The sequence below is a fragment of the Lepidochelys kempii genome, chromosome 11 (assembly GCF_965140285.1).
Source record: "Lepidochelys kempii isolate rLepKem1 chromosome 11, rLepKem1.hap1, whole genome shotgun sequence".
Classification (NCBI taxonomy): Eukaryota; Metazoa; Chordata; order Testudines; family Cheloniidae; genus Lepidochelys; species Lepidochelys kempii.
Window position 1 is genome coordinate 37,126,407 of NC_136390.1, and position 26,523 is coordinate 37,152,929.

Here is a 26,523-nt window from a genome sequence, read left to right on the forward strand (position 1 = left end):
CAATGCACATTTTGAGAGTCTAACACTGATGGAGAGGGGAAGCTATTTCTAACTTGTTTGGGGAAAAGCTGAATGTCACAAATCACATGACATCCAAGAACCCTACAACAGACACCCATCTTTAATGATTACTGACCTACAGAGTTCTAAGTGGCACACACAGAAGGGCAATGATGTACGCCAGCCAGAAACAGCTTAGTCATAAGACAAATGATTTAATGTACTGAAAAACCTGGCTTCTGTTGGGAGCTTTAATTTTTTGTAACTTGCATCAATGGACAATTGGCAGCCATCCAGCAGTCTGACTTGCACAGATGACTTTTATTGAAGTACATGGTTTCTGTAAGTTCCTATCAGCAAGTGACATAAAGAGTCCCATTCGTGCTGATGTGTTACAATACTCAACCTTTAGTATCAGTGGGATAACATATATACTAATGTGACTTTGGGATATGGAATGTATTATTAATACTTTGAATTTATTCTGTCAGAGAACCTCAAAACACTTTACAAACAGTTACAAATGGAAGCCTTATCACCCTCTGAGGAAACCAAGTTTAATTACCAAGTATCGTTATCCTCATTTTTGCAGATGGGCAAACCATGACACAGAATGGTTAAATGATTTAGTCAAGGTTACTCACAGACAAAGCCTGGGACAGCTTTGAATACAACCAAAAATCTCAGCTCTGAACTATATCCACAAGACCATCCTTCTTCCCTCTGTCAACATGCACGATGGGCCTTTCAAAAGCACTCAATGCTGGCCTAAATCTGCTCCCACTGATGAAACTACTATTGACTTTAGTGGGCGCAATCTGGCCAATGTGGAACACTTTCAAATGTGCTGTGGCTGAATTTTTGAAATAGAAACATTTCAGTCCAATAACAGAATGTTTTACAATGATACAAGGAACTTCCGTTTTGAGGTAGTTGATAAATTGTTCGAAAACCTGATGTTACAGGTAGCTCATCAAATTATATATTTTTAAAAATATAATTCCTTCTATAAAAGAAAAGTCAAAGTTTGACATACTTAAAACAGAATTTACCAAAACCTTCAGATATTTCATTACTTTGTAATCAAGTAATTGTACTATTGTAAATTATGTTCAGAATAATAAATATCACACTTAGAATAAGTACTTTAGTTTGTCAGAATATGTTTCTATACATGAGAATTGTGTGTTCTCATATAAAAAGTTATAGTGTTTTAAAAAGCAAAGCTAATCATCTCTGATCTACAAGACTGCTTCATAAAAAATCGTTTTTCCTGCACAGGAGGTTATAATTTCATCCAAAATAGATTACTTTTGCTGTTTTAATTTAAAATAGCCTTGCTGCAATGAAAAAAAACCCTGAAAAATGCAAACACTCTACACTTAATAGTTGATGTAAAGATATGCGGATAATGAACGAGTTAGGTCTCTGAAAATTATATATATAAAATCCTAACTGATTTATAATCCTGGTTGGGAAGGACCCATAAGTAAACTCCTGTTAGGAAGAGGAGTTATGTCATACCACCATGACATCATCTCTGCAAGATAGTGTGACAAAGGCTGAAATATGAAGGGCAACATCTTACTATATATCAAATGTCATATTCAGTCCTAAATCAGATGTTTCATTTGACACATACATGATGTACTGAGACGAAGTAAACACTGGCCCAGACATATCTACGGTCATATCTACAGTATGATCTAGGGCTGCAATTCTCCTGCTCACGTAACACACACACACACACTCTAGCTCTCTTCAAGTTGGCATGACTATAAGTAGAAGTGTAGCTGTGAAAGCACGGACAGTGGCTGTGCTGAGTACATACCCACTGGTTTCAGACTAAGCCCATGCTGCCCATGCCACCTTCGACACACCACTATTTACACTCATGCTATCTTGACGAGAGAGTTTAGGCCTGTGCTAAATATTTGCTTCTCTGCCCCCATCCTCACATATTTAAGAGAATTTCAGACTGGGTAATTTAACATGCTGACAAGAATGGGGTACCCAGAAATTTGGAAAAAACATTTTTGTATTACAGATCTTTGTATTGTCTGAACATACAAACTTTGTATCATTCACTGATTCTCCAGTGAGAAAAGTGTGCCAGAAACTCAAATACTTATTTCACTTGGCAAAACTTTAAAATTTGCTTTATAACCTGGTATGTGTAAAGTGAGATAAGATCTACTATACTAGCTTCCAATCCAAAAAGCTAAAGGGTAGCTATAGAAATCTAAACATGTGTCTTTTCCAATATGTACTAAAAGGTCAGTATGAGGAGGATAAAAGAATAAAGATTTATGCCTGTTTGTACTGCTAAAATGTTTTAGCATACTGAATTCTACAGAGACCCAATTGTGACCGTGGAATGCAATCTCAAATTGTTCCCAGCTATTAGACAAAAAGGCATTAGGGGTATGGAACAGCTTTCAAACAAGGAGAGATTAAGAAGATTGGAAATGTTCAGATTAGAAGAGATGACTACGGGGGATATGACAGAGGTCTATAAATCATAAGTCTTACTTACCTCTTAACATAACACAAGAACAAGGGGTCACTCAATGAAATTAATAGGCAGCAGGTTTAAAACAAACATGAAGTACTTCTGCATGCAACACACAGTCAACCTGTGGAACTCATTGCCAGGGGATGTTGTAAGGGCTAAAACTATAACAGGGTTCCTGGAAGTTAGTTTCCATCAGTGGCTATTAGCCAAGATGGTCAGAGATTCAACTCCATGCTCTGGGTGTTCCTAACCTCCTCAACCTACAGAAGGTGGGACTGGATAATAAGAGATGTCCTGTTCCATTCACTCCCTCTGATGCACCAGGCACTAGCCACTGCCAGATAACAGGGCACTGAGCTAGATGGACCATTGGTCTGACCCAGTATGGTTATTCTTATATTGAACTAGATGAAAATGACACACTAGTACCAAGTTTTCCATTCCAAGTTATTTGTGAATGTGATTCTTAGAGGCCTTTAGCTCACCCCTTGCATTAGCTTCTGGATCAGGCATGGTATTTCAATTCCCATCATTAAAATTGTTATGTTACTGGGGCCTACCAGTAGAATGATGAAGCACTTGTTTTAGAACAGAGAGATCTTTGCATTAAACCATCTATCACTGGCAAGTAAGGAAAATAGCTTTCTTCACAATCTGACCTAGATACGCAACATATAAGCCACAACAAACATTTGCATGATATAATACAAAAACGGGACATAACTGATTTGAGGGGGGAAAACAAAACCTACCTGATTCTAAGGAGCTGTCACTCAATTGCCGAGCTGGCCCCAACCCACCTGGAAACTCAGACAGGAAAAGAGGAAACCCCTTTAAAATGATGATTCATCACTGTACAGGAAGGGAATACGTATTCCGTGCCAGCCAGGGGTTGGAGCTATCACAGCACCTGAAGCCTAGTCCCTTGACTGTGAATCCGGTATCAGAGAATGAACCCAATAAACAGGATACCCAAACTCCATTCACTTTTCCAGAGGGGCTGCCTCTGCTGAAAACCAGAGCTGTTACATGGTCTCCTGCCTGGTTCAGCCCCATTCAGCACTTAATGGGAGAGAGCTACATTAAACACAAAACAAAAATACACCATGCAAAACACCACAAACTTCACTTCAAGTAAATTGGCTTTGTGCATGGCAGGGCTGATATTGCAATCAATGGGCCCGCAGAGAAATTACTTTCTTATGGATCTTCATAAACATGCAGCCAGCAATCCCTTCATTGGTCCACCGCCAACAGACTCTTACACACTGGCCTATTCAGAGTCAGCATGCAGCATTCCAGTGCTGAAAAGGAGTCTCATGGCTGTCTCCTATCCCAATGGGGTACAAATTTGTCCGAGTACCCCAGACTTTTTCGTGGTTCTCTTATTTTAGTCATGACATCAATAACTAAATTATAAGAATGAACGAACTTAGTTATCCTGAATGCATTTAACATAAAAGTATTCCGTTCCGTTAATTAAGGCTGATGTATTCAGATTCCTGGGAATGGAAGTGATTCAACACTGTATTTGTATTGATGAAAACTTGTATTAGGAAGAGAAAATAAGGTTGTGAATTGCAGCGAGGATCCACAATAATTCAATTTTAAAAGATCCTCTATAAAATTAACATTGTCTGCCTCCCATTTCCTGAAATACAAGTTACAGTAAAAATGTGGTATTTAAGGTTCTTTCAATGAAGGGGTTTTAGGAGACAATTCTGGTATGCCCTGTATCGTAGACTCATATTAAATGAGCCATGGCAAGACAACAAAATGAATGTTCTTTTTAGTTATATATGTTGCGTAAAAAACAACAACAAAAAAACCCCCAACCCTTTCCTTATGAAAAATAAAGATGTATATCACTGTGCATCACCTATTTGTTAAAGGCTAAGAGTTGGCTAGGTGCAATTGATCTGCTCGAGTCTTCCCAGGAACACCCATTTTCACCGTTTCTTCACAGGCTCCCTAGCTAAGTTCCCTCTAAGCTGCGCAGCCACGCAGCAGCCTATTAAGCACCGCGCAGGCACTCAGGGCTGTGGCGGGGAGAGATTCCTCTTTCCCAGCCCCAACCCAGCCCAGCCACACTGCAGCCGGGAGAGAGGCTTCTCTCTCACAGCCCCAACCCAGCATAGCCATGGACCTACCACGACCAGGAGAGAGGTGTTTCCCGCGGCCCCAACCCAGCCTGGCCCAGAGCTGCCAAAACGCGTTTCCAAGCCCCGCTCAATCCAAGGCTCTGGCACAGCAGCAGCAATGCAACTAAACGCATCATTCATGAAATAGGAGGTGCAGCTCTTTGCTATTACGCCCCACGTGGCAGCTCAGCGTTCTCCCCTGGCTCACCCAGGTAATAGCCAGGGTGGGAGTCACCTAATGTGAAGTAAACACTGGGTGCGCTCTGGGCCCCAGCAGGTCAATGGGTTGGGGCCAGGGGATGGGCGCCTCTCCCACAGCCCCAACCCAGCCTGGCCCGGAGCTGCTGTGGCCATGGGAGAGATGCCTATCCCCTGGCCCCAACCTAACCTGGACCTGCCAGGGCCAAGGGCAAGGCGCCTCTCCCCTCCAGCCCAGGTGCAGCTGCAGGGAGAGAGAGCTACAGGGAATCCTCTCTCCCCACCGTAGCCCCAGGGTAGCTGCACCCCTACCTGGAGCCCTCGCCCCCACCCACACTCCAAATCCTTTGGCCCCATCCCCGCCACATGAATTTTGTTATGTGCACCAATATGGAGGTGATGTGTCACACATTACCTTCATATTGGTGCACATAACAAAATTCATTCTGCACATGGGTGGGAAAAATTAGAGGGAACACTGCTCCCCAGTAAAACTTCAGTCCTCCCCATCCTGACTTACTCCTTGCACAAACAAAGACTCTGTTGACTATCTTCCATTGTTGCTCGATGCCCTCTTCTACTCCAGGTTACTAACTTTATTCTGTAGAATTAACTCTCTCAGCTTCCTCCAATTGTTACTGGTCTGTCTTCCGGTCCCATTGTGTCTTTGACTATTTTCAGATGTCATGCTTTACACTAATGGCTATCATCTATATTACTCAACATTAAAATGCAATAGCATCTCAAAGAATATCTGAGAAGCAAAACCAGTGGTTCTCCAAAATTAGGATAGGCTCTCCATCCCTGCACATTACAATGAAACACTTTGTACCACTACAAAATACCTAATAATTTTTTAAGCAATTGACCACCTGCCCCTTTTAAAATCTTGGACTTTTTAACAGACCTTCAAAAATGTTCCATATTTAAAAATATACAAAATACTTGATAAAATATAATTAGTTACTTGTATGTACACCACCTCACAACAACTCCAAACCCATGGTTTAATGGATTTAGCAATATCCTTTCCTGGTTTCAACAGAAGCCAAAAGTACTTAATACCTCCCTCTGCTATAAATATTACATTTAAATAAATTTTCCCACTTACTGAAGTAATGTCACAGATTATCTGCTGTTACATACAATAGAACTAAGGTTTTTTTTAGGAATTTTTAATAAAACTGTTTTAAAACTAGTATCTCACATTTCAGCTATCAGTGCATTAACATTTAACACAGAAGATCTGAGGAAGAGCTACAGTTGGCCCATCTGAATAGACATACTGCATGAAGGTTTTTGATAAACATATATACTTTCCTGAGGTTTGGTGTTCATTTACAGATTTTTGTGGAATCAAGGTTAGTGTTACAGCTTGCAAACATTATCTATTGTCAGGTGCATGGGCGGTATGGCCTACAGGTTCACTTCCAGCATAGGCAAAGGGTCCAGGAGCTAGTTACCAGGAATCAGGCTGGGTTGGAATGCTGGGAAATCAGAATCAAAAGACTAATGGGAAGGCAGGGATCAAGAGTCAGTTACCAAGAGTCAGGATAAGAACGCAGGAACTGGTAAACACCAGGCCAACAGCCCACAGCAAGTGAAACCCAGCTGTACAGACTACTTCCTGTTTCCTCTTCTGGCTTAAGAGGCTGCAGCCCAGTCAGCAGCCTTAGCACAATCCCAATCAGAGCATAGAGGAAGGGGCTTGTGAACTAGTTGGGCTTCATGGACCCCAGTGCCAGCTATTGTCTGTGAGCTGCTGGGTGGAGGATTGGCATATGATGACTCCCAGGACCCCCACACACCAGAGTTTGAGACCCACAGGGCTGGAGAGCTGTATAAGATTTTGCCTGGCAGAGATTAACTGAGATTTAAAACTATGAAATCTGAAAGAAAAAAAAAACACATTTGATGACTCTTCCAGACTACCCTGTCTCTTTGAGTGCAGCCAAGACTACTGCTTTCTGTCCCTCACACTGACCAGACAGACTCCCTATACTTCTTCTTAATGGGCTCATTGATGTAATCTGAGTCTACTTGTTCTGCCTGGCTAATTTTCTAGCAAGGCTCAGCTGCCTCTCTGAACATCTTTATAGGCTGGAGAGGATCTGGAAAGCATGGCTAGGATTATGGGACTAAATGCCTTCTACCAACCAAAGGCAGCACCTAGACATCCTGTGATCTTGTGCATTGACTCTAGGGAGTTCCACCAGCTTGTAGAGGGGTATGGGGTGTCTCTGTTAAAAGAAGATTCACCTGTCAGGTCCCAAAGGGCTTGTGCACCCAGGTATACTGTTCAATTTCATATTTATTGGTAAATATAAAGTTATAGTTATTCCTATTTGAAACAATAGATAAAAATACTGAACTCAGAAGTTGGCAGTTGAGGGGCCTGATCCAAAGCTCTTTGAACTCAATGGAAAGACTCCAATTGATTACATTTTGGAAGCTAGGAGTAGGCCCCAATAAAAGGAAGAACAGATTTTCTATTCTGTTATCTTTCAAATAAATTTGTTAAAAGGTATTTTGAAGTGTGTATAGCTACAACCTTGACTAGGTTCTAGTTCCAAGTGTGCTTAATTATTTGTGGCCTTGGACAAATTGCTTAAATCCCAGCCTCTGTTCTTCCATCTGTAAAAACAGAAATTCTACTACTTTTCTAGCCTTATAAAGCACCTTGAGAGTCACAGATGAAAGGTGCTAAATATAGTAACTGAATTATATTCATATTTAGACAAACTGGATAAATCTGAAATAATAGGATAATATTCAATACGGACAAATGTAAAGTACTGCACTTTGGAAAGAATAATCAATTGCACAAATACAAAATGGGAAATGACTGCCTCGGAAGGAATACTACTGAAAAGAATCTGAGCATTATAGTGAATCACAAACTAAACATGAGTCAACAATAACAGTGTTGCAAAAAAAAAGCAAACATCATCCTGGGATGTATTAACAATAGCATTGTAAGCAAGACACAAGAAGTACTTCTTCCACTCTACTTAGCACTGATAAAGCCTCATCTGGAGTACTGTGTCCAGTTCTGGGCCTCACAATTTTGGAAAGATGTGGACAAATTGGAAAAAGTCAAGAGGAGAACAACAAAAAATGATTAAATGTCTAGAAAACATGACCTACAAGGAAAGATGGAGGAAAGGTGGATTTATTTAATCTGGAGAAGACTGAGGAGGGACATGATAACAGTCTGCAAGAACACAACAGGTTGTTATAAAGAGGATGGTGTGACGTTGCACTCTATATGTTTATGAAAATATGTTTATAAGTGCGGATATGATGGAATTGGAATATGCTTTATGCAAAAGGTCTCTTGTAAGGTATCATTACAAAGCTTAAAATCTACTGAGTGTGGTCATCCTATTTGTATGAACGTATCATTCGTGTATCTGAAACTAGGAATATGAAACATAACTGAGGGCCTATTGTAATTATGCAAAGCGTGGGCCATTAATGGTGGTTTGGAATCTCGATGGCTTCCATTAACCAGGACAATTGGTTGTAAATGGCTCTGTTTACTTGTAAGACTTCCTGTATATATGTGGGTCAGTGCATGGGTAATGAAGTCTCACAGGACATGTGAGCATGTCATCTGAACTGGAATCCATCTTTAACCCGGTGCTTTTCCATTTAGAAGGAGGGGTGGGAACCCAGGAGAGACAAAGGATTCCCGACTTGTGCCAAAGCTATTGAAGGGCGTGGAACAGAACAAAGTGGCTCCGGGTCATGTGGAATCCCCTGATGTTCACCTAAGATGCCTGCTGGAACTAACAAGGTCTGTACCAGAGGAAAGGATTGGTCCCAGACTAGGAAGGAGTCTAGTCTGTGAAAGAAGCTTATTGGAACATCTCTAAGGGTGAGATTTACCTGTATTCAGTTTCTTAATGTATTAGGCTTAGACTTGCATGTTTTGTTTTATTTTGCTTGGTACTTACTTTTTCTGTCTGTTATTATTTGAAACCACTTAAATCCTACTTTTTATACTTAATAAAATCACGTTTGTTTATTAATTAACCCAGAGTAAGTGATTATACCTGGGAGAGCAGACAGCTGTGCATCTCTCTCTATCAGTGTTATAGAGGGCAGACAATTTATGAGTTTATCCTGTATAAGCTTTATACAGAGTAAAACGGATTTATTTGGGGTTTGGATCCCATTGGGGGCTGGGTGTCTGGGTGCTGGAGACAGGAGCACTTGCTAAACTGTTTTCAGTTAAGTCTGCAGTTTTGGGGGGTGTGGTTCAGACCCTGGATCTGTGTTGCAGCAGGCTTGCATATCTGGCTCAACAAGGCAGGGTTCTGGAAGCCCAAACTGGCAGAGAAAACAGGCTCAGAGTTCGTCTAAGCACACTAGGTGACAGTCCCAAGGGGGTGTCTGTGACTGAACCCATCACAGATGGTGATAAACTTGTTCTCCTTATCTACTGAGGACAGGACAAGTAGTAATGGGCTTAAATTGCAACAAGGAAGATTTAGGATGGACACTAGGATAAACTTCCTAACTGTCAGGGTAGTTAAGCACTGGAACAAATTACCTAGGGAGGCTGTGAAATCTCCATCATTGGAGATTTTTAAGAGCGGGTTAGACAAACACCTGTCAAGGATGGTCAAGATAATACCTGGTCCTGCCTCAGTGCAGCGGACTGATCTAGATGACCTAATGAGGTCCCTTCCAGTCCTACATTTCTATGCAAGCTACACACCTCTTCAGGATCCTATGCAGTCTCTCCACTATCCCATTTCCTTGGGGATGGTACACAGCAGATTTTAAATGCACTGTACAATATTCATCAAAAAATCTTCACTCTTCATACAAAAGGTGTCCCACCTAGGGTTGCCAGCTGTCCAGTTTTCAACCAGAAAGTCCATTTGAAAAGGGAACCTGAAGTGTCCAATCAGCAGTACTGACCAGATATTAAAAGTCCAATTATCTGCAGTAACCAGCCTCCTCCACCACCGGGAAGCGGGAGGAGTAGCTCCTGCAGCCTGGAGGAGCAGTGGAGCACTCAGCAATGGCTCTGGCGGAGAGAGGTACTGATGGCTCCCCGGTCCTGCCCCGAGCACAGCTCTCCCTGCCTCATCCTGCCCCACTCACTCCTCTACCCCTGAAGCACAGCTCTCCCTCCCCTGCCCCAGTCACCCACACACATACCCATAGGACAGCTCTCTCTCCAACATCCTGCCCCAGTCACCCCTCCACCGATAGGCGCTGAGTTTCTAATCTGCTGTGGGGTGCTCCCCACCTGCTCCACCCAGGCCCTGCCCCCACTCCACCCATTCCCCTAGGGCCCCACCCCCAACCAGCTTCTTCCCACCCCACTCCACACCCGCCCTGCCTCTTCCTGCCCCTAAGTACACTGTGCCCTCGCTCTTCCACCCCAGCGCCTCCAGGACACCACAAAACAGCTGATATGCGGCAGGCACTGGGAGGGAAGGGGAGGTGCTGATCAGCAGGGCCTGCCAACAGTGAGCAACAGTGAGCATGGGTGGGGAAGAGGAGCAAGGGGTGGGGCCTCCAGGGAATGAGGTGGAGCAAGGGGTGGGCTCTGGGGGAAAGTGGCAGAGCAAGGGGTGGGGGGACGTTCCAGCACTCAGTGTCCAGTTTTCACAAATTGGAAAGTTGACCACCCTAGTCCCACCAAGCATAACTCCCAAATATCCTTTCTGAGCCATATCCAGGACTGCTTTTCGCAATACTGCTTGGACGATCACCCGGGGTCCTCTCTATAAGATATGCCGAGTAATGCATATCTTCACTGTAAGCTCAGAACAAATTTTGTAGAATGTAGACAAACTTTTCTTAAGGACCGAGTCCATCTAGCCCGCCTGTACAGCACATATCACCTTGTACAGTTCTGTAGCTTGAAGAGTGGTGCCAGCAGTCCACCCTAAGTCAACTGGCGTATCTTTCAGTAAAAAGCAAACAGTGTAGTCTGTTTCTGTATATGGGGGTACCAACCCATCAAAATATCTCAAATGAGAACTGGCAGGTAAACTGCATCTTCCTTTGATAGGAAACCAAAGCCGTTTGAGAGGTAACACGCATATTTCTATTACCTCTGGGCATTAGCTGAGATCTAACAATGTTACGTCTCTACCTTTGCCTTATGTGTTCCTCCAAGGTTCCTTGAAATAGTACCATAAGAATAAGCAGATGGATATCTAGAAAACGAGCTATTTCTGTCTGGCAGCAGGAGGTGACAAAAATGAAGACGGTAGGAAGTCTGCCCTGGGAAGAAGCAGTGAAAATTATGGCAATTCTTCTAGTTTAGACAACAAGATTGATTCTTTATCACATTGACGGACCTGCCATAGTTTTCACTGCTTTTCCCAGGGGCTGTGGCTGATTCATGATCATAGGAGAATGATATGTCAGTCCATAAATACAAATATCTTTCTGAAGTATCTTAATTGTTCATCTACCTTGTTTAAATTTGAGGATTAACAAAATCAGTTCATGACTGAAGCTGGGAAAACATGTAATTAGTATCCACATGAAGAGATCTCTTTGTAGCATAAACAAGACTAGCAAGGAAGATGGGAGACAAGTACAACATTTCGAGAACAACTAGATGTGGAACAAAGATGTTGGTAATTAACTTATCTGATATTTAGTTTGTTGTTCAGTTACTGCCTAATACACAAGCAAAGGAAGGGAGTTGAATTTTAGATGTCTGGGGCAATCAAGAAATTATGCATTTTAATGTAATGTCAGAAAGTATGTTATTTTGGAAAAGAAACATTGAATTTTTTATATCTACAACCTACATTCAATCATAAGACGACTTTGGACTATGCATTCCTTAGTGACAATTCTAAGAGTTAAAACCTTTTGTACAATTAATGTCTGCAGAAAGCAAAGGACACATAGTACGATCAAAATTCTGTGTGGCAGTGAACCAATTTTTAAAAAAAGAAAAATAATATATACTAAGGAGGTAAATACACTAAGAACATCTGTCTTATGAAAAAAGAATGAGGCGTACTTGTGGCACCTTAGAGGCTAACAAATCTATTTTGGCATAAGCTTTCATGGGCTAAAACCCACTTCATCAGATGCATGGAGTGGAAAGTACAGTAGGAAGATATATATATACACATACACACAGAGAACATGAAAAGATGCGGGCTGCCTTACCAACTCTAACAAGACAAATCAATTACAGTGGGCTATTATCAGCAGGAGGAAAAATCACTTTTATAGTGTTAATCAGGATGTCCCATTTCAAACAGTTGACAAGAAGGTATGAGTAACAGTAGGGAGAAAAATTAGCAAGGGGAAATAGTGCCTAGAGAAGAAGAATAGAATTAGATTAAGAATAGGGCGTCTTTAACAAAAAGTTTTATACAGTAGATATCCATGTGGTAGAGTGTTTACCACATCAAACCAATGCTACTATTTAATGGTTTTTACTTCACCTAAAATACCTAAGGAGGATCACAAAATTATATTGCTTTTAAATGAGAATTAAAGTATTTACATCCAAACCATTAGTATGAACCCCCTCATTCTCATGGAGTCCCGCTGATGTTAGTATTTTCTGTAGTTCCAACAGTATAATAAACATCTGAACTGTTCTTATGCTATCAACGTCTGGATTCATTTATTTCTATTTTGCTTACCATCAGCACTAATGTCATTAGGAATGTACACAGCTCCAGAAATAGCATGGGCTAGTTAATAGCTGTAGCAGAGAACAGCAGAAGGCAGAACAGTGAACTGAGTGTAGACCCTAAGAAAATAGTGTCTATTTCTTCAGCAATGGTGAACAAACAAACCACCAAATGTTTAAAACCAGAACACTTGCCCCTTGATTCATGTGAATTAAAGGATAAACTATAAGACAGCATCCCTTTAAATGTTACGTCACACAGTGGGACATAAAATTATCTTCCACATAAAGAATAACTGGCAAGGAGACAGAAAGCACTTCAATTAGCCATCCCACCGTGGTAGAAATAATTCATTAAATAAGCACATTGGGCCAAATTCATACTTCATGTAATTCCATCATTTTCAGTGGAGTTCCACTTGGAAGAATTTGGACCCCTGTACCCTTAGGGGTGAAAATAATGAAATCAAAGGGCCTAGCTATAAGCCAAGCTCTGTAGTGTGAAGAAACTGATTTTGATTCCTTAAACCAGCCCCTCAATTTCTGAACTGCAATGTTCACATTTCTAAGTGGAAGTGGAACCTTATTTTCTGAACAGCTATGCCAGTAACAGCCCATTTAAGCAGTTGCAATGATAGTTTCTGAGAGAGTCCCTGCAGTCCTCCTTTCACCTGCTTGAGTCGCTTGGATCTCTATGCAACATGAAGTTTAAACATTTCTTTCAGGCTGTATTCCATGGGATTATACAGCACAGACACTTCTGAGTATTTTCAAACTGGTGTTCTCTTCTGAGCAGTACTATTTGTATCACATGTAACTTCTTGCTAATGTAACTCACACACCTTCTGGGTGTGGTGTTCTGCCCCATCTAGTGGCAGAGGCAGAGCGAGAGAGAGAGATTGATTATGAGTGTGCTCTACAGCCTTAGCTAACAGCCAGTTGGCTTTTAGCTCATGTGGTAGGGCTCATGCACTAAGCTCCAGAGATCCCAGGTTCAATCCCATCCTCTGACGACCAGGATCTGTTGGCGTTACACAAACTTGATCACTGTGGAGTGAAGTTCAAAGAGGAGACCAGATAGGCACTCTAAGCACTGTTAAATGTGCTGCAGGACAGTTGCAGGTGGACTATTTACACTGTTAAAGCTATTATGCCAGTGATCTATCCTCACTGGCGCTATACTGCAGGAAACTAGCATGTAAGAAGACCACACAGTCATTAGCCTTGAAAGACAACCTAATCCAAATGCTGGTGTGAATGCCTGTGCACCACTGGAAGCAACTGTGTGTGTAGATAAGAGGTGCGTAATTGTACTATGGTAACCAACTGGTGATTAGCATGTCAAATTTCTCTAGTGTAGACAAACCACAGATTAAATTTTAAAATGAACCTAAGGTGCTCATTAGGCTAACTGGTAGCTGTGTCCTACAGAGAAAGGCCACGCCAGAAAGACTTCAAACCAGCCTAAGAAAAATACCTGCCAGCATACCCACATACATTGCCCCTCCTTTATTTTATGCAGTTATACACTTCCACAGTTTGCCAAGCCTCCTGCAGCTCAATGCTGCCATGCCCACCTTAATTCATCAGTGTAAACTCATGCAAATATCCACATTGTTTGAGGCTTTACTAACACTAACCTACAAATTTGTCCTGGATGTAAAAATTATTATATCAACTCCCATAAAATCTGATAGAGCACCATAACACTTTAAGGGAAAAAAAAAACAGACAAAAGCAAGCATCAGCTCCTTATACACTCCCATACTTGGAACCAATAAATCTCTCCTGGATACTCAGCTCCTTAAAAGATAAAATTAAAATTAAAGAGCCAATAGAAACAGGATGTTATTATTTTTTAAATGGAAACAGGATGAGGAACATTATTCAGCATAAGAAACTAAAAGCATGGCACTCAAAAATGTATGAATCTTAGAGAATCAATCACCAAGATATTTTTGAGGGCACAGTGTAAACACCCCTCTCTGAAACACACGTGTGCGCACACTCCAGTGATAAAAGTCACAAAAAGGTGGTATTGCCATTAACTAAGGAATGATCATTGTGGCTAATTCATCTGCCCGTAAGTACAACTTCTACATTTCTTTAATTATTTATGATGTGCAAGGCTAATTTCAAATAATTTACTCCTCCAAGGCTGGGTATTCAGCACATTTCTTAGCCTGACAGACTGATGGTAGGTACTTAAGGCAAAGCCTTTCAAAGTCCTCCTTACTCATCACTTCCATTGGCATTACAGTTGTACTAGAAACCAAGTAATCAATTAAAACAATAGATTGGATCATCAAACGTCTAGTGGTTTGGGTTTATTTATTTTTTTAATTTTTAAAATAACACTAATTAATAAAGTCCTGAGCAAATAATGGATTTCAGTATTGCCAACCCTATGTTCAAAAATCATGAGACTGACTTAAAAATCATGGTGTCAAGTATCAGGGGGTAGCCGTGTTAGTCTGTATCCACAGAAACAACAAGGAGTCCAGTGGCACCTTAAAGACTAACAGATTTATTTGAGCATAAGCTTTCGTGAGGTGCCACCAGACTCCTTGTTGTTTTTTTAAAAATCATGAGATTTTTTTAAAAAAAAATAATAAATGTTGGATTATTATTTGCCTTCAGGATGAACTTGCCTGTCATTTTTTTAGGCTTTTCTCTGCAACCATGGGGACTATAAACTTACTTTTTGTTTCAAATGAAAGCTGTAATTCTCATTCAATATAAAGTTCCAGCAGTTGGGGCTTTAAGAAAAGCACTAAGACTCTCAAGACTCGCAATAAAATCATAAGAGTTGGGAAACTGGGATTTCCTTTATAGCAGTATCTCTTTTGTACATATCTGGATTTTCATATTTTCTAGAACTGTGACTCAGAATGAAATTGTTAGATACATTACTATTTATTATCTTCTTATAGTACTAGTTCAGACTGATGTGACTTTTATAATCTACCTACTTTAGGAAGCTGTCAAAGCAATTCCTTTGAAATGCATTAAGAGACGAAGACCTATTTTACCTCTTGCCTTGTTGGTAATTGAATAGAACAGTTATTGTATTCTGCTTTGATACAAGATTGAAGTCCTTGGAAAGCACGTGCTTGAAGTGATTGGAATTAGAAGGGTATTCTATTATTGTTTGTGTGATTAAAACTGTGATTAATCACAATTTTTTATCCAATTAATTTGTTTTGCATTAATTGCTTGAACTAACTGCGATTGACAGCCCCACTAGAAATGTTTTCATTTCTGCAATTTGAAGCTTGTAGTAATCAATCAACCTCCAAGCTCTAACACTTCAGTTCTTTAACACCATATCTAGGTGGCCCTTTGCTATATTTCATAAAAATAGATAACGAGTTGCATGCAGTCTCCTAACTGAAAAATTGTGTCTAAAAGAAACTGAAAACACAACAATTTTTCTGCTAAAATATAACAATGTATGAACTTCACAAATATGATGTCTGTCTACTCAGTGCAGCAACAAACATTTTCAGAGCATTCCTTTTCAATGTCTAACAGTAACAACACTAGAGAGAGAAGGAAAGAACACTGCTTGACTACAGTGACAAAACAAGAAAGCAATAAGAAGGGAAGAAAATATATACCTCAAGAGACTGGGCAAAGGAAGGAAAGAAAAAAAATAAAGTAATAATGGATACTTTGTACTCCAGACAAATCATGTTTCATCTTTCTGAAATTAATTTGTTATGTTAAATCATTATGTTTGGTTAATCAACAAAATCATCTTCTCTATATCACAGAAACCACAAAATAGCTCTTGGTCTTTCTAAAGCTTCATTAAACATGATGGATTCTCATCCTATAGAGAAGACCAGCATTTTTTATTAAACAAACAAGCAAACAAACAAACAAAAGAGTCCAGAATGTTAGCTGGAAAAAGGTGCTACAGATTTAGAGTGAGATTGAGGGGATCATCTTCAAATGTCATTATGGATGCGCTGTTGCAGCTCCATAGTTAAGACTGAGTTGAGTTTTTACACTTAACAAAAGGGTCTAAACTCTTCTCTATGTATAAAAAAATACAACAGAGTCTCCCAAAAATCACATAACTTACTCTTTGAGTATTGAATGACTCTTCTGGGAATTTTCAATTAAATCCATTACCTTTTCAGTTAACATTAATTAAAATGGGTCTTTTATGAAATTTGCAATTCAGCATAGGACTTATGTCCCAAGTCAACTTAGAAATGATGTAACACAGACTCCTCAAGCTTTCCATCTAGTTAAATCTTTGAAATCTCATGCATAAACTGCACTGGAAGAAATTATGTTGTAATTAAACTACATTATTTACAACTGTTGTATCCAATTATTATGGTTATACAGACAGGGCCAGAACAACAGCTCACCTAAGTGGAGTCATTATGCCATAAGCAGTAACTCCTCCAATCATGACCTTTGTTCTATAGCTAATTTCCATGTCAGTTCTTTGGCTGAAATGAGTCATTGGTATGAGGAAGACTAACAGAGCCCCTATTCCAAATACAGCCCTTTTCCCTCCCCAGACACATGCACATCCCTGCTTCATACTGTCCACCCCATCCCACCACACATGCCCATGATTTTCCTGTCATTCTCTCACCCTCCTCACATGTGGTCAGTTTTCCCTTCCTTTGGCTCCTCACAGTGAGGGATTCTGTTGTTAAGGCAGCTCAGGTATACAGTGAAGGGGCTGCGTGGGTGCAGGGGGAGAGTGGGAAGATGAGGGATGGGTAGTGGGAAGCAGGTATATATATGGGCCTGAAGGAAAGCAGGGATGTGTTAGAGAGACCACTTATTTGAAAACAGGGTGGTGGCTGGAGTTAGGATAGGAGAAGAAGGGGAGCAAAGGAGACCAGTCCCTCAATGCCAATATCTCTACCTTTAAAGGTTGTGGTCCTGCCCCAGCTCCCCCTGGCAGTGCTGCCTTTGTACAGAATGGAGCTGAGGCAACAGTGCCATCAGGAGCCTTTCAAGTACTGATGCCTTGGCACAGAGAGAGTGGGCACAGCGCAAGTCTCCTCAACATAGGATCCACCTGCATATAATCCTCCTCCTTCCCACTACCCTCAACATTACCACTGCCTCCCTACATCACAGAACCCTCTTTCCTCTCCACCTCCATCTTCCCAGTTACCCCCCTCTCTAGACCCTCCACAGCCCCACTCACTACCTCTTGCCCCCTGCTATCCAGTTGGCCTCCAAGGTTGCATAGATAATATTCACTTTTTAAAATATTGGTTATCAAATTGTTAGTTTTCTTTCAACTATGACCATCATATTGCACAGTTTCATATCATGGAAGTTTACTTGGTATATATTTGCCTTTTTTTTAAATTACAACATAAAAAATAAGTTATCCCAGATCACTAAACCAATAAATCAATGGCAAATTAAGAGGCAGATTCACCAGTACCTTCTATGCTGCTCTAGAGATGCAAAGCAGCTGTTAACCACTTACTGCTCAGGAGGTTCCGGCTACTTTTCCTGGCTGCTGAATGTACTCATGAATCTGGCCCTGAAAGTTAATTAACCCCTGCCCCCGCCCCCAAAAACCCCCTTAAGGTTGATACTACATAACTTCAAATCACCAGACATACCACACAATCTGATCTTGATAAATTGAAGAATTTGTCTGATGCCAATAATCTGAAATTCGGTAATGACAAGCGCAAAGTATTACACTTAGGAAGAAAAAAAATCAAATGCACAAATACAAAATGGCGAATAAACTAGCTAGGCAGCTGTACTGCAGAAAAGGATCTGGAAGGCATAGTGGATCACAAACTGAATGAGAGTCAACAATACAATGCTGAGGCAAAAAAGGCAAATATTCTGGGAAGTATTAACAAGACAATCATATTTAAGACACAGGAAGGAACTGTTCTGCTCTACCTGCCACTGGTGGGGTCTCAGCTGGCATACAGTTCCAGTTTTGGGCACCACACTTTGAGAAAGATGTGGACTAATTAAAGAGTTCAGAAGAGAGCATCAAAAAGGATAAGAGGTTTAGAAAAGATGACTTATCAGGAAAGCTTGTAAAAAATTGGGCATGTTTAATCTAGAGAAGGAGGGACATAAAAATCTTCAAATGTATTGTTATGAAAAGGATGGGGCTCAATTGCTCTCCATGTCCACCAAGAGCAGGACAAGAAGCAATTAGCTTAGTTTGCAGCAAGGGAGATTTACGTTAGATATCAGAAAACTTTCTAACTATAAGCATAGTTAAGCACTGAAACAGGTTGTCTAGAGAGGTTACGGAATCTCTATCTTTGGAGGTTTGTAAGAACAGGTTACATAAATGTTCATCTACATATACTTAATCTTGACTCAGCACAGGGAATGGAATAGATTACCTCCTCAGCTCCCTTCTTGACCTATGTTTCTTTGATTGTATGGTAGCCTTCTTTGAGTTACTAGTTTAGTGCTTTTATGATTTTTTTAATAATTAATAAAATCCAAGGAAATTCCAGATAAAATCTATGTTAAACTGGAGATGAGTTTAGATCAATAGCATGGGATACAACTCAGAGGATGTTATAAATATCCCCAAAGAAGCACTATAAAACACAGGAAATTCAGAGTTACATTTAAACTTACAAGTAATCCTAAACTGATTAGAAAATGCACAGTTAAGACACCCCAAACAACATTAACTTTGTCCTGTACCAGTGTAATGCATTTACTATACAACCATGATTTATACAGTGTTTGTGGTTCCAAATTAGTTTAAACTGATTTTTAAATTACAGGTTTTTTAAAATATTTTCCGGGTGTCACTACAGTGAAGAGGAATGGGTACAGGTTACATTAGGTATAGTAAATTGGATGTTTGCCAGGACAGAGCCAACTAGTGGCTAAAAGAATGGAGGTTCAATCAAGCCTTTGCTATGAATCCAGAGTAATGGGCAATCTGTTTTTGCACTGTACCAGGAATAACCCAGGCAGGAAGACTGTGACTCAGTTACATCTCCCTCCTCGCTCTTCTGCTGCTCTGGGGAGGGAGAAAACAGCACCGGATCTACAGCCCACACAGTGTAAGCTGGCCAGCACATGGAACGGTAAAGTCAATCATCAACCCATTCTGCCTTCTCCTTCCCATCTGTGCAAGGATGAGGACAGAATAGCTCTGTAGAGTCTACTTCCCCTCCCCCCATATCCTATGCTGTTCCTGTGCTTGCCAGGCTAATATTTGTCCCAGAGTTTAGAACCTGTATGCCAGCACAGTTCAAGGTTCATGATATCACTGACATACACAGAACAATCTCTTTAAAAAATAAATCCAGCTGTGAACTGAGTTCTCTCTGTCTCTGCTGGCTTTTACACTTGGACACTCTTGTTCGTAGGAAAATCACCACAAACTAATCAGTTAATAAAGACTTACATGAAGAGTAACAACATCCAGTATGCGTCAAAGTGAGACTCCCTATATTTACCAAAAGGGGGACTGCAGAAGACTTTCTTTTGTGTTGTTTTATTTGGGCTGGTGTCCTCCCTCCAGAGCAAGAGTAGAAAATGTGATGGGGAGGTTTTAAACGTTAAACTTTGCTAGAGATCTAGCCAGAAGTATAACCAAAGTAACTGCACCAAAATTAGGTGAGTTGACTTGGAGTTCCATTCCAACTTCTATTTCTCCCCAATACACAGCAGTGATCACAGCTACATACAAATGAATATACTTTTTCTTTTAAGGTTTTATCTTGATCTCTATTACTTTTGTTTCCTTGTTCTCTATTGCACTTCTGTAGAGGGTTTCTTCCAAGATTAAGGAAGTTGCTCAAACTGAGTCATCAAATGGCCTGTGAAAATGCACAAAACACGAAGTTCCAAAATTTGGGAAAACACGTTTGATTTTATGTATTATCAGTAAGTGAATGGTGGTGGAGGAGTTCCAGGAAGATACAACCCTATCAACAGAAGAGAAAGTTTCTACATACTACTATGCCAAACTGCCTCAATTATGAGCCACAGGAAAGAAAAAAAAAGAGGACTTCAACCTCTACACCCAAATTTTAATCTCTCTATCGACAGTGATTACAATTGTGGTTATTTGTGATATGTGAATCCTTGTCCTGCACAATTGGACCAAGTCTACCAACATGTTTCAGAAGGTAACAAGGAGTCCTCTTTCACCTAAACTGCGTTTACTCTCACTTAACACAGCTTTTAAAAAAATTAATTGAAATTATATAGGTCCTGACTCTGCAAACACTTATGCATGTGCTGAATTTTACATACATAAGTAGGCCTAATGGCAAAAAGATACTCTCATAAAGTCTCAAGGGACTACTCACATGTGTAAAGTTAAATACCTGTGTAAGTGTTTGCAGGATTGGGGCCATGGGTGGTAAGCTTCCTTGGAAGTGGAGTAAGGGGCAATCTTCTGTGTCTTACAGTATCAAGCTTATTATCAGTGCTTGAATAATGGAAGAACAAATTCACAAAAATGAACAAAGCAGTATGCAAATACAGGGAGCAGCTTTTACTAAACATTACCAAGGCGGCTTTTCTCTGTAGCCCATAGAGCTTGATTAGGGGTATTTTATTTAGACCTCCATCTTGTATGATATTTAGCTTAAGTAGTTATCATAAGACTTTGAGGCCTATGAACCTTAGCGTAAGTGTGTTACACAACAGTGACCCTGAGTTACTAGGGAGTTAGGAATATTTTGTCTAGGGGATTTTTGTAAAAAACAATACTGGGTAACTGCAGGAATATGAACTGGTACCAGTTTGCGGATATTTTAGCATAGGAACAGCCACAGATGCATAACCGCAAACTTGCTTTGGCAACAATGTGATATATGAGATAATGAGTTGAGATCATTAATATACCAACCTACACGATAAGGACACCCCAACATTATTAGGGTGAGGAAGTTAGTTATGGACAAAGGAGTCTGGGTGTTTATATGAATATTCATCGTAGTCGTGAGGCCCTGTAACAGGCCAAACCACCACATAAGCTTTGAGATCTTAACCGTCGGATTTGTTTAACATACCAGAGGCAGGGTAGGACCCTCATGGAACACTGCCTGTCTCCCATTACTAGGTCTCCATTAGAAAGCTGAGAGTATACATAAGGAATGGTGCAGGTCACCATTACTACCTTAATACTGCACTATACCTATGCCTTCATTTGGGTTGAAACGTGTGTGTTTTTATCAATTAAGCTAATAAAAGTTTTACTAAAGCTTTGCTTTGCCCTCAGTGTGAATGTCGTCATTGCTGTGCACATTGAGATACCAAACCAAATACTGAACTTAATTCTGCTGTACAGTAACTTCTCACTTAATGTTGTAGTTATGTTCCTGAAAAATGCAACCTTAAGTGAAACGATGTTAAACTAATCCAATTTTCCCAAAAGATTTAATGTAAATGCAGCGGTTAGGTTTTTTTCCCCAAGGAAATTTTTTGGGGGCAGACAAACAGCATTATATACTGTAAAGTACTGTGGTTGGGAAGTGCCATAGCTCACCCCACACAGGCACAGCCTGCTGCAGGCAAGAACACTAGGAAGCACCTTTGCAGCAGCAGTGACAGCTTACCCGGAGAAGAACAGGCGCCGACTTTGCTGGGGGATGTTCCAGGCCCACCTCTTCCCGTCCCCACTCCACTCCAGGCCCACCTCTTCCCGTCCCCACTCCACCTCCTCTCTGGAGCATGCTGCATCCCCGCACCTTCCTCGCCCCCAGAAAGTCCTAAGCGCCGCCAAACAGCTGTGGACTTCTGGGAAGGAGGGGGAGGAGCGGAGACGCAGCGCTTCCCCGTTCTTCCCCGCCGCCAAACAGCTGTTTGGCAGCACTTAGGACTTTCTGGGAGGGAGAGGGAGGAGTGGAGACACAGCTCTTCCCTGCTCCTCCCCCTCCCTCCCAGAAAGTCCTAAGCACTGCCAAACAGCTGTTCAGTGGTGGGGGAAGCACTGGGAGAGAGGAGGAGGAGGCAGAGAAGAGGAACTTGTGCAATGCTGCCTTGTAAGGGACGTTATAAAGGAGCATTGCACAACTTTAAACAAACATGTTCCCTAACTGAGCAGCGACATAACTTTGAAACAACGTTAAGCGGGAGGACATTAAGTGAGGAGTTACTGTACCTGATTCTGGGACTGGAACCTTTTAAACCCTCAGAAATTTTAATCTGTGACTAACTGGAAAACCTTACAATTCAATATAATCAATAATCGATAACCACTCAACAAATCAGTCAACACTTCCGTCCTTTACAAAGGGCAGTGACAACTTAAATATATTTTAAAACAAAACAAATGTCCTTGCCACTGTTCCTAACATTTTAGATTATCAAAACTGAAAGTTTTAAAAATCCATTGTACCGTTTGCTACCCGTGTTGTCTATTTACTTTTTGCATTTCCCTCAGCTTGTACATATGAAAATCAGTGCCGTCCATTTCACTGTCTGGTTCAGCCCTGAAAGATTTCAGCTGCAAACACTGAAGAGAAGTATTTGATCTTTTAAAAGCCTTTTGTTGTTGTATTTTTAAGACATTCATTGACACATTTCTATTGGTCTTAGCTTTAGAAAAAGCTTGTTTTTACAAAATCTACATTTTGGCACAAGTTTTAGCTGTTTAGTTTTCCTTTAAGGGGAAAATTAATAGAAACTTTAGGGTGGAAAAATTACAGGAACAAAGAAAAAAGACGACGAATGTATGTGCGAGTTTGTCCTCCTGGAGACTTATGTACAGGAGCATTCCAGAGGCTGGGGATGGGTAAAGATGGCTTTAAATCATCTTTGCACCAGCAGAGTGGGTGAGGCCAATATGACCTGCAGCAAAACTTGAAACAGCCTGTACATACCTCAGGCTTCCCAGAATATCTATACTGATATATGCTACAGAATTCTCTTTCTCACCCCGACACACCTTTTCAGCTAGGGATTCTGAGGAGGCCTCTTGAAGCACTTCTATTGCCCAACTGCACTGGCACAGTGACATCTAGAATTTGAAGCAGGGTGGAAAATCCCTTCACCAAAATTTAAACAAAAGAAGCCAAAGATGAATACTTTGGGGAAATTATCCAACTCTTGTTTTTGACAGAAAAGAACAAGAAAAATATTTTATTGGACTTTAATGACCAGAAACGAATGCGTTTCAGGTTTATCTCCAACCAACTTCTTTAGCTAATAGAAGATAACCCAACTTTTATTCTATTAATCTGGGACTGGAAAAGTCAGCTTTACCTTTCTTACTTGTGAAGAGTGACTGAGGAAGCAGGAAAGAGAAAAACACCAAGATAGTACAGTGATGGGCACCTTATATGGTAAATGCATATTATCATAGTAATTCATTTTATAAAGTACTAAGACCTTTATCATTACCTCATGGGCATATTATCTATAATATTTTTACTCTAACAAGAAAGCTTTGGGTAAAATAATCCTTATAGTCATACTTAGTTTCCCTATTTGGTTTTCTCCTTCCCACTCCAATTAAAAATCCTATCTTACAATCATTCCATCTCAAGTGACATATTTTAATGGGAAGAAATATAATGTAGATAGTCCTTAAACTAAAGGGAAAAAACTAGTTTTGAACCTGTGTGTATGAAAAAATATGCAATGAAACATGTTTTGCTTATGAAAGGCTTTCCAAGGGATGGCTTCTCATAAATCAGTTGTGCTTTCATGTTATGCCTGTTCACAATGGCTCTTGTCTATCTCCTAGGGATATTATGATTGTTTGCACAAACTAAACATGTTTGTTTCTTATTTGTGCAGAAATCATCAACAAACAAACCTAGGTACAAAACTCAAACCTGTTGAATTCCACAGGATAGGGCAGAAAATAAACTTTTGAGACTGAGCTAGAAAGTGAACCTGGCACAATAAGGGTAATTCACAGGAGAGCTACTCCTGCAACTCCTTAGCAAAGAAGGCCACGGAAGACCATATCCTCTCCTTTTTCCCATCATTTGCTCAGATATTTCTCTGTCATTTCTCTCCACATGCTTTGGCTCTTCCAATAAACACGGACACTACAGGGTAGCAATCAAGAGGAACCTGAAGGGGAGAATTCTCCACCTACATCTCATCCCAGTTCCCTCTCCAGAGTTGCAAACTATCATTTGACAACAACTCCTCCGGAACACTTTTGACGAGCAACCTAGGGGCATTTCGGGCGAGGGAAATAACTGTAGGGGGCCGTTGAGGCGCTGGGGCTGGGAGAAACTGATGTGATATGGGGCAGGGGGAAAACATCCTCGAACCTTTATGCGTGCAGAGAGCAGCCAGACACTACGGTGATGGGCGCTACTACAGACACGAAAATGAAGGAATACGAAAAGAATACAGTGCGCGTGTTTGTTGCTAGCCTCAGCCGCCCCTGGCGTGCGAAGCCAAGCGAGGAAGATGCTGGAGCTCTCTCTCGGCAAACGCGAGGGGTGGCTGAGCGCTAATTCCCGACCACCCCCCAAAACAGCAAGAGGGAAAAGCACTTACTTGCGCCCATGCCCAGGAACTGGTTTCAGACTGAAGCGCAGCTGCCGCCGCCCTCTCCCGGCTGCTGGTTCCTCTTCCCCGTTTTCTCTGAGCCCCCTCTGCCTCCCTCCGGCGCTGCCGCGAGCAGGGGCTGCCAGCCCTCGCCACAGGCGACAGAGCGGGCTCCAGTGAATGAAAATAACCGCGCCCGTCTCAGCAGCACCAGCTGCGCCCCCTGGCTCCCCACGTGAGCCGCGGCCTCGCCCGAGCGCCAGGCTGGGCTAGTGCCCAGGGGCGAGGCGTCACCGACTGCGCTGCGGGCGGAGGCAGGCGCGGGAACCGGGCCGCCGCCCCAGCGCCAAGGGGGCAGCAGCAACAGGCAGGAGCAGTTTGTGCCGCGACACCGGCACCCCTCGCTCCTCGGGCACGCGGGTCCGATTGCAAGAGCGGGGTGGGGGGGCACTTGCACTGCACGGGGGGCTCTCCGGGAACAGGAGGCTGCGGAGGTCAGGAGGGGGAGTCGGCGAGGCACGCCGAGGAGGGGGAGGAGAGTTTGCAAAGAAGGGGTGGCGGCAGGTTGGCGAGAGCAGCTTTCCTGGGAGGCAGGAGTCCAGCGCTCCAGCCCGCTGCGTGAGGCGGAGAGTCCGCAGGCGGGGTGCCCCCGGGGGCGGGGGTGGATGGCTACAAGGAGCGCTCAGGGCGCATGGCGGCGGGCTGCGCGGGACCTGTGGGCAGCACCCGGGGGCATCCACAGGCTGTACTTGAAGCGAGTGCTGCGGGAGACTGGCTGGGAATTCCCCCTCCTGGCTGTGTAATTGCCCCAATGGCTTTTGCTGAGCCTGCCCGCCGTGGTAGAGCTGGTACTCGGGAGTGAGCAGCGGAGGACGCGGGTGGGGCACGTTGGAAAGGGGAGATGCATATGGCGTGGAAAGGCCAGAACGGGTCTGGGGAGCTGGCGAAAGGCGCATCTGCCTGGAGCTGAGGGCGAGGACGGTGCAGGCTGCACCGGAGAGAACAGGGAGCTCAGGCTGCACCGGGCGGGGGAGAAATGTGGGTGCCACGCCAGGGAATTCAGGGGGCCAAAGAGAGTGAGGGCAAAAAAAGCCGCTAGTGCCCCACCCCTCACACCGCTGGGGGATGGGGATGTCTGGCCCTGAGAGGGTGCACTTGCCGCAGGAGGAGCTGCGATTCGGGAGCCGCCCTTTGCTGGGCGTTGGCTACTCATGCAGCAAAGCCCAGCCGGGCGGGTTCCACTCTTGAGCAGACCAACCGCCTTGGAGGTGATGGTGGCGGCTGCTGCTCTGTTTGCAGCTGATCTCTGTGAGGAGGAGGGAGTTGCTAGGACTTTTGGGGGTGCGGGGGAGAGGTAGGACTAGAAATGGACAAGCAAAGACGGTAGAGTTCTGGCTCTGTCTCCCTAGAATGCTGGGGAGGGAGGGGATGGTGTAAGGGAAGCCTAGTGACAGGGAAGGAGGCGTTAAAGACACTAGAGGTCAAGCAGGAGGTGGAGACAGTGTTCAAGGGTATAGAGGGCAGCCAGAGAGAAATCGGCTCCATCTAAAACCTAGCGAAAAATCTAATCAGAG

At 42.3% G+C, this 26,523-nt stretch overlaps 1 protein-coding gene across 1 annotated transcript in view; it reads right to left on the minus strand.

Moving 5' to 3' along the window:
• The window catches only part of LOC140895608 (sodium channel protein type 2 subunit alpha), a 204,535-nt gene extending 179,299 nt beyond the window's left edge, over positions 1-25,236 (minus strand). Inside the window, exon 1 of the mRNA XM_073305731.2 lies at positions 24,959-25,236. The gene's annotated coding sequence lies outside the window, so the exon portion shown is untranslated. The remainder of the gene's footprint in view (positions 1-24,958) is intronic.
• Between the last annotated feature and the right edge of the window lie 1,287 nt (positions 25,237-26,523).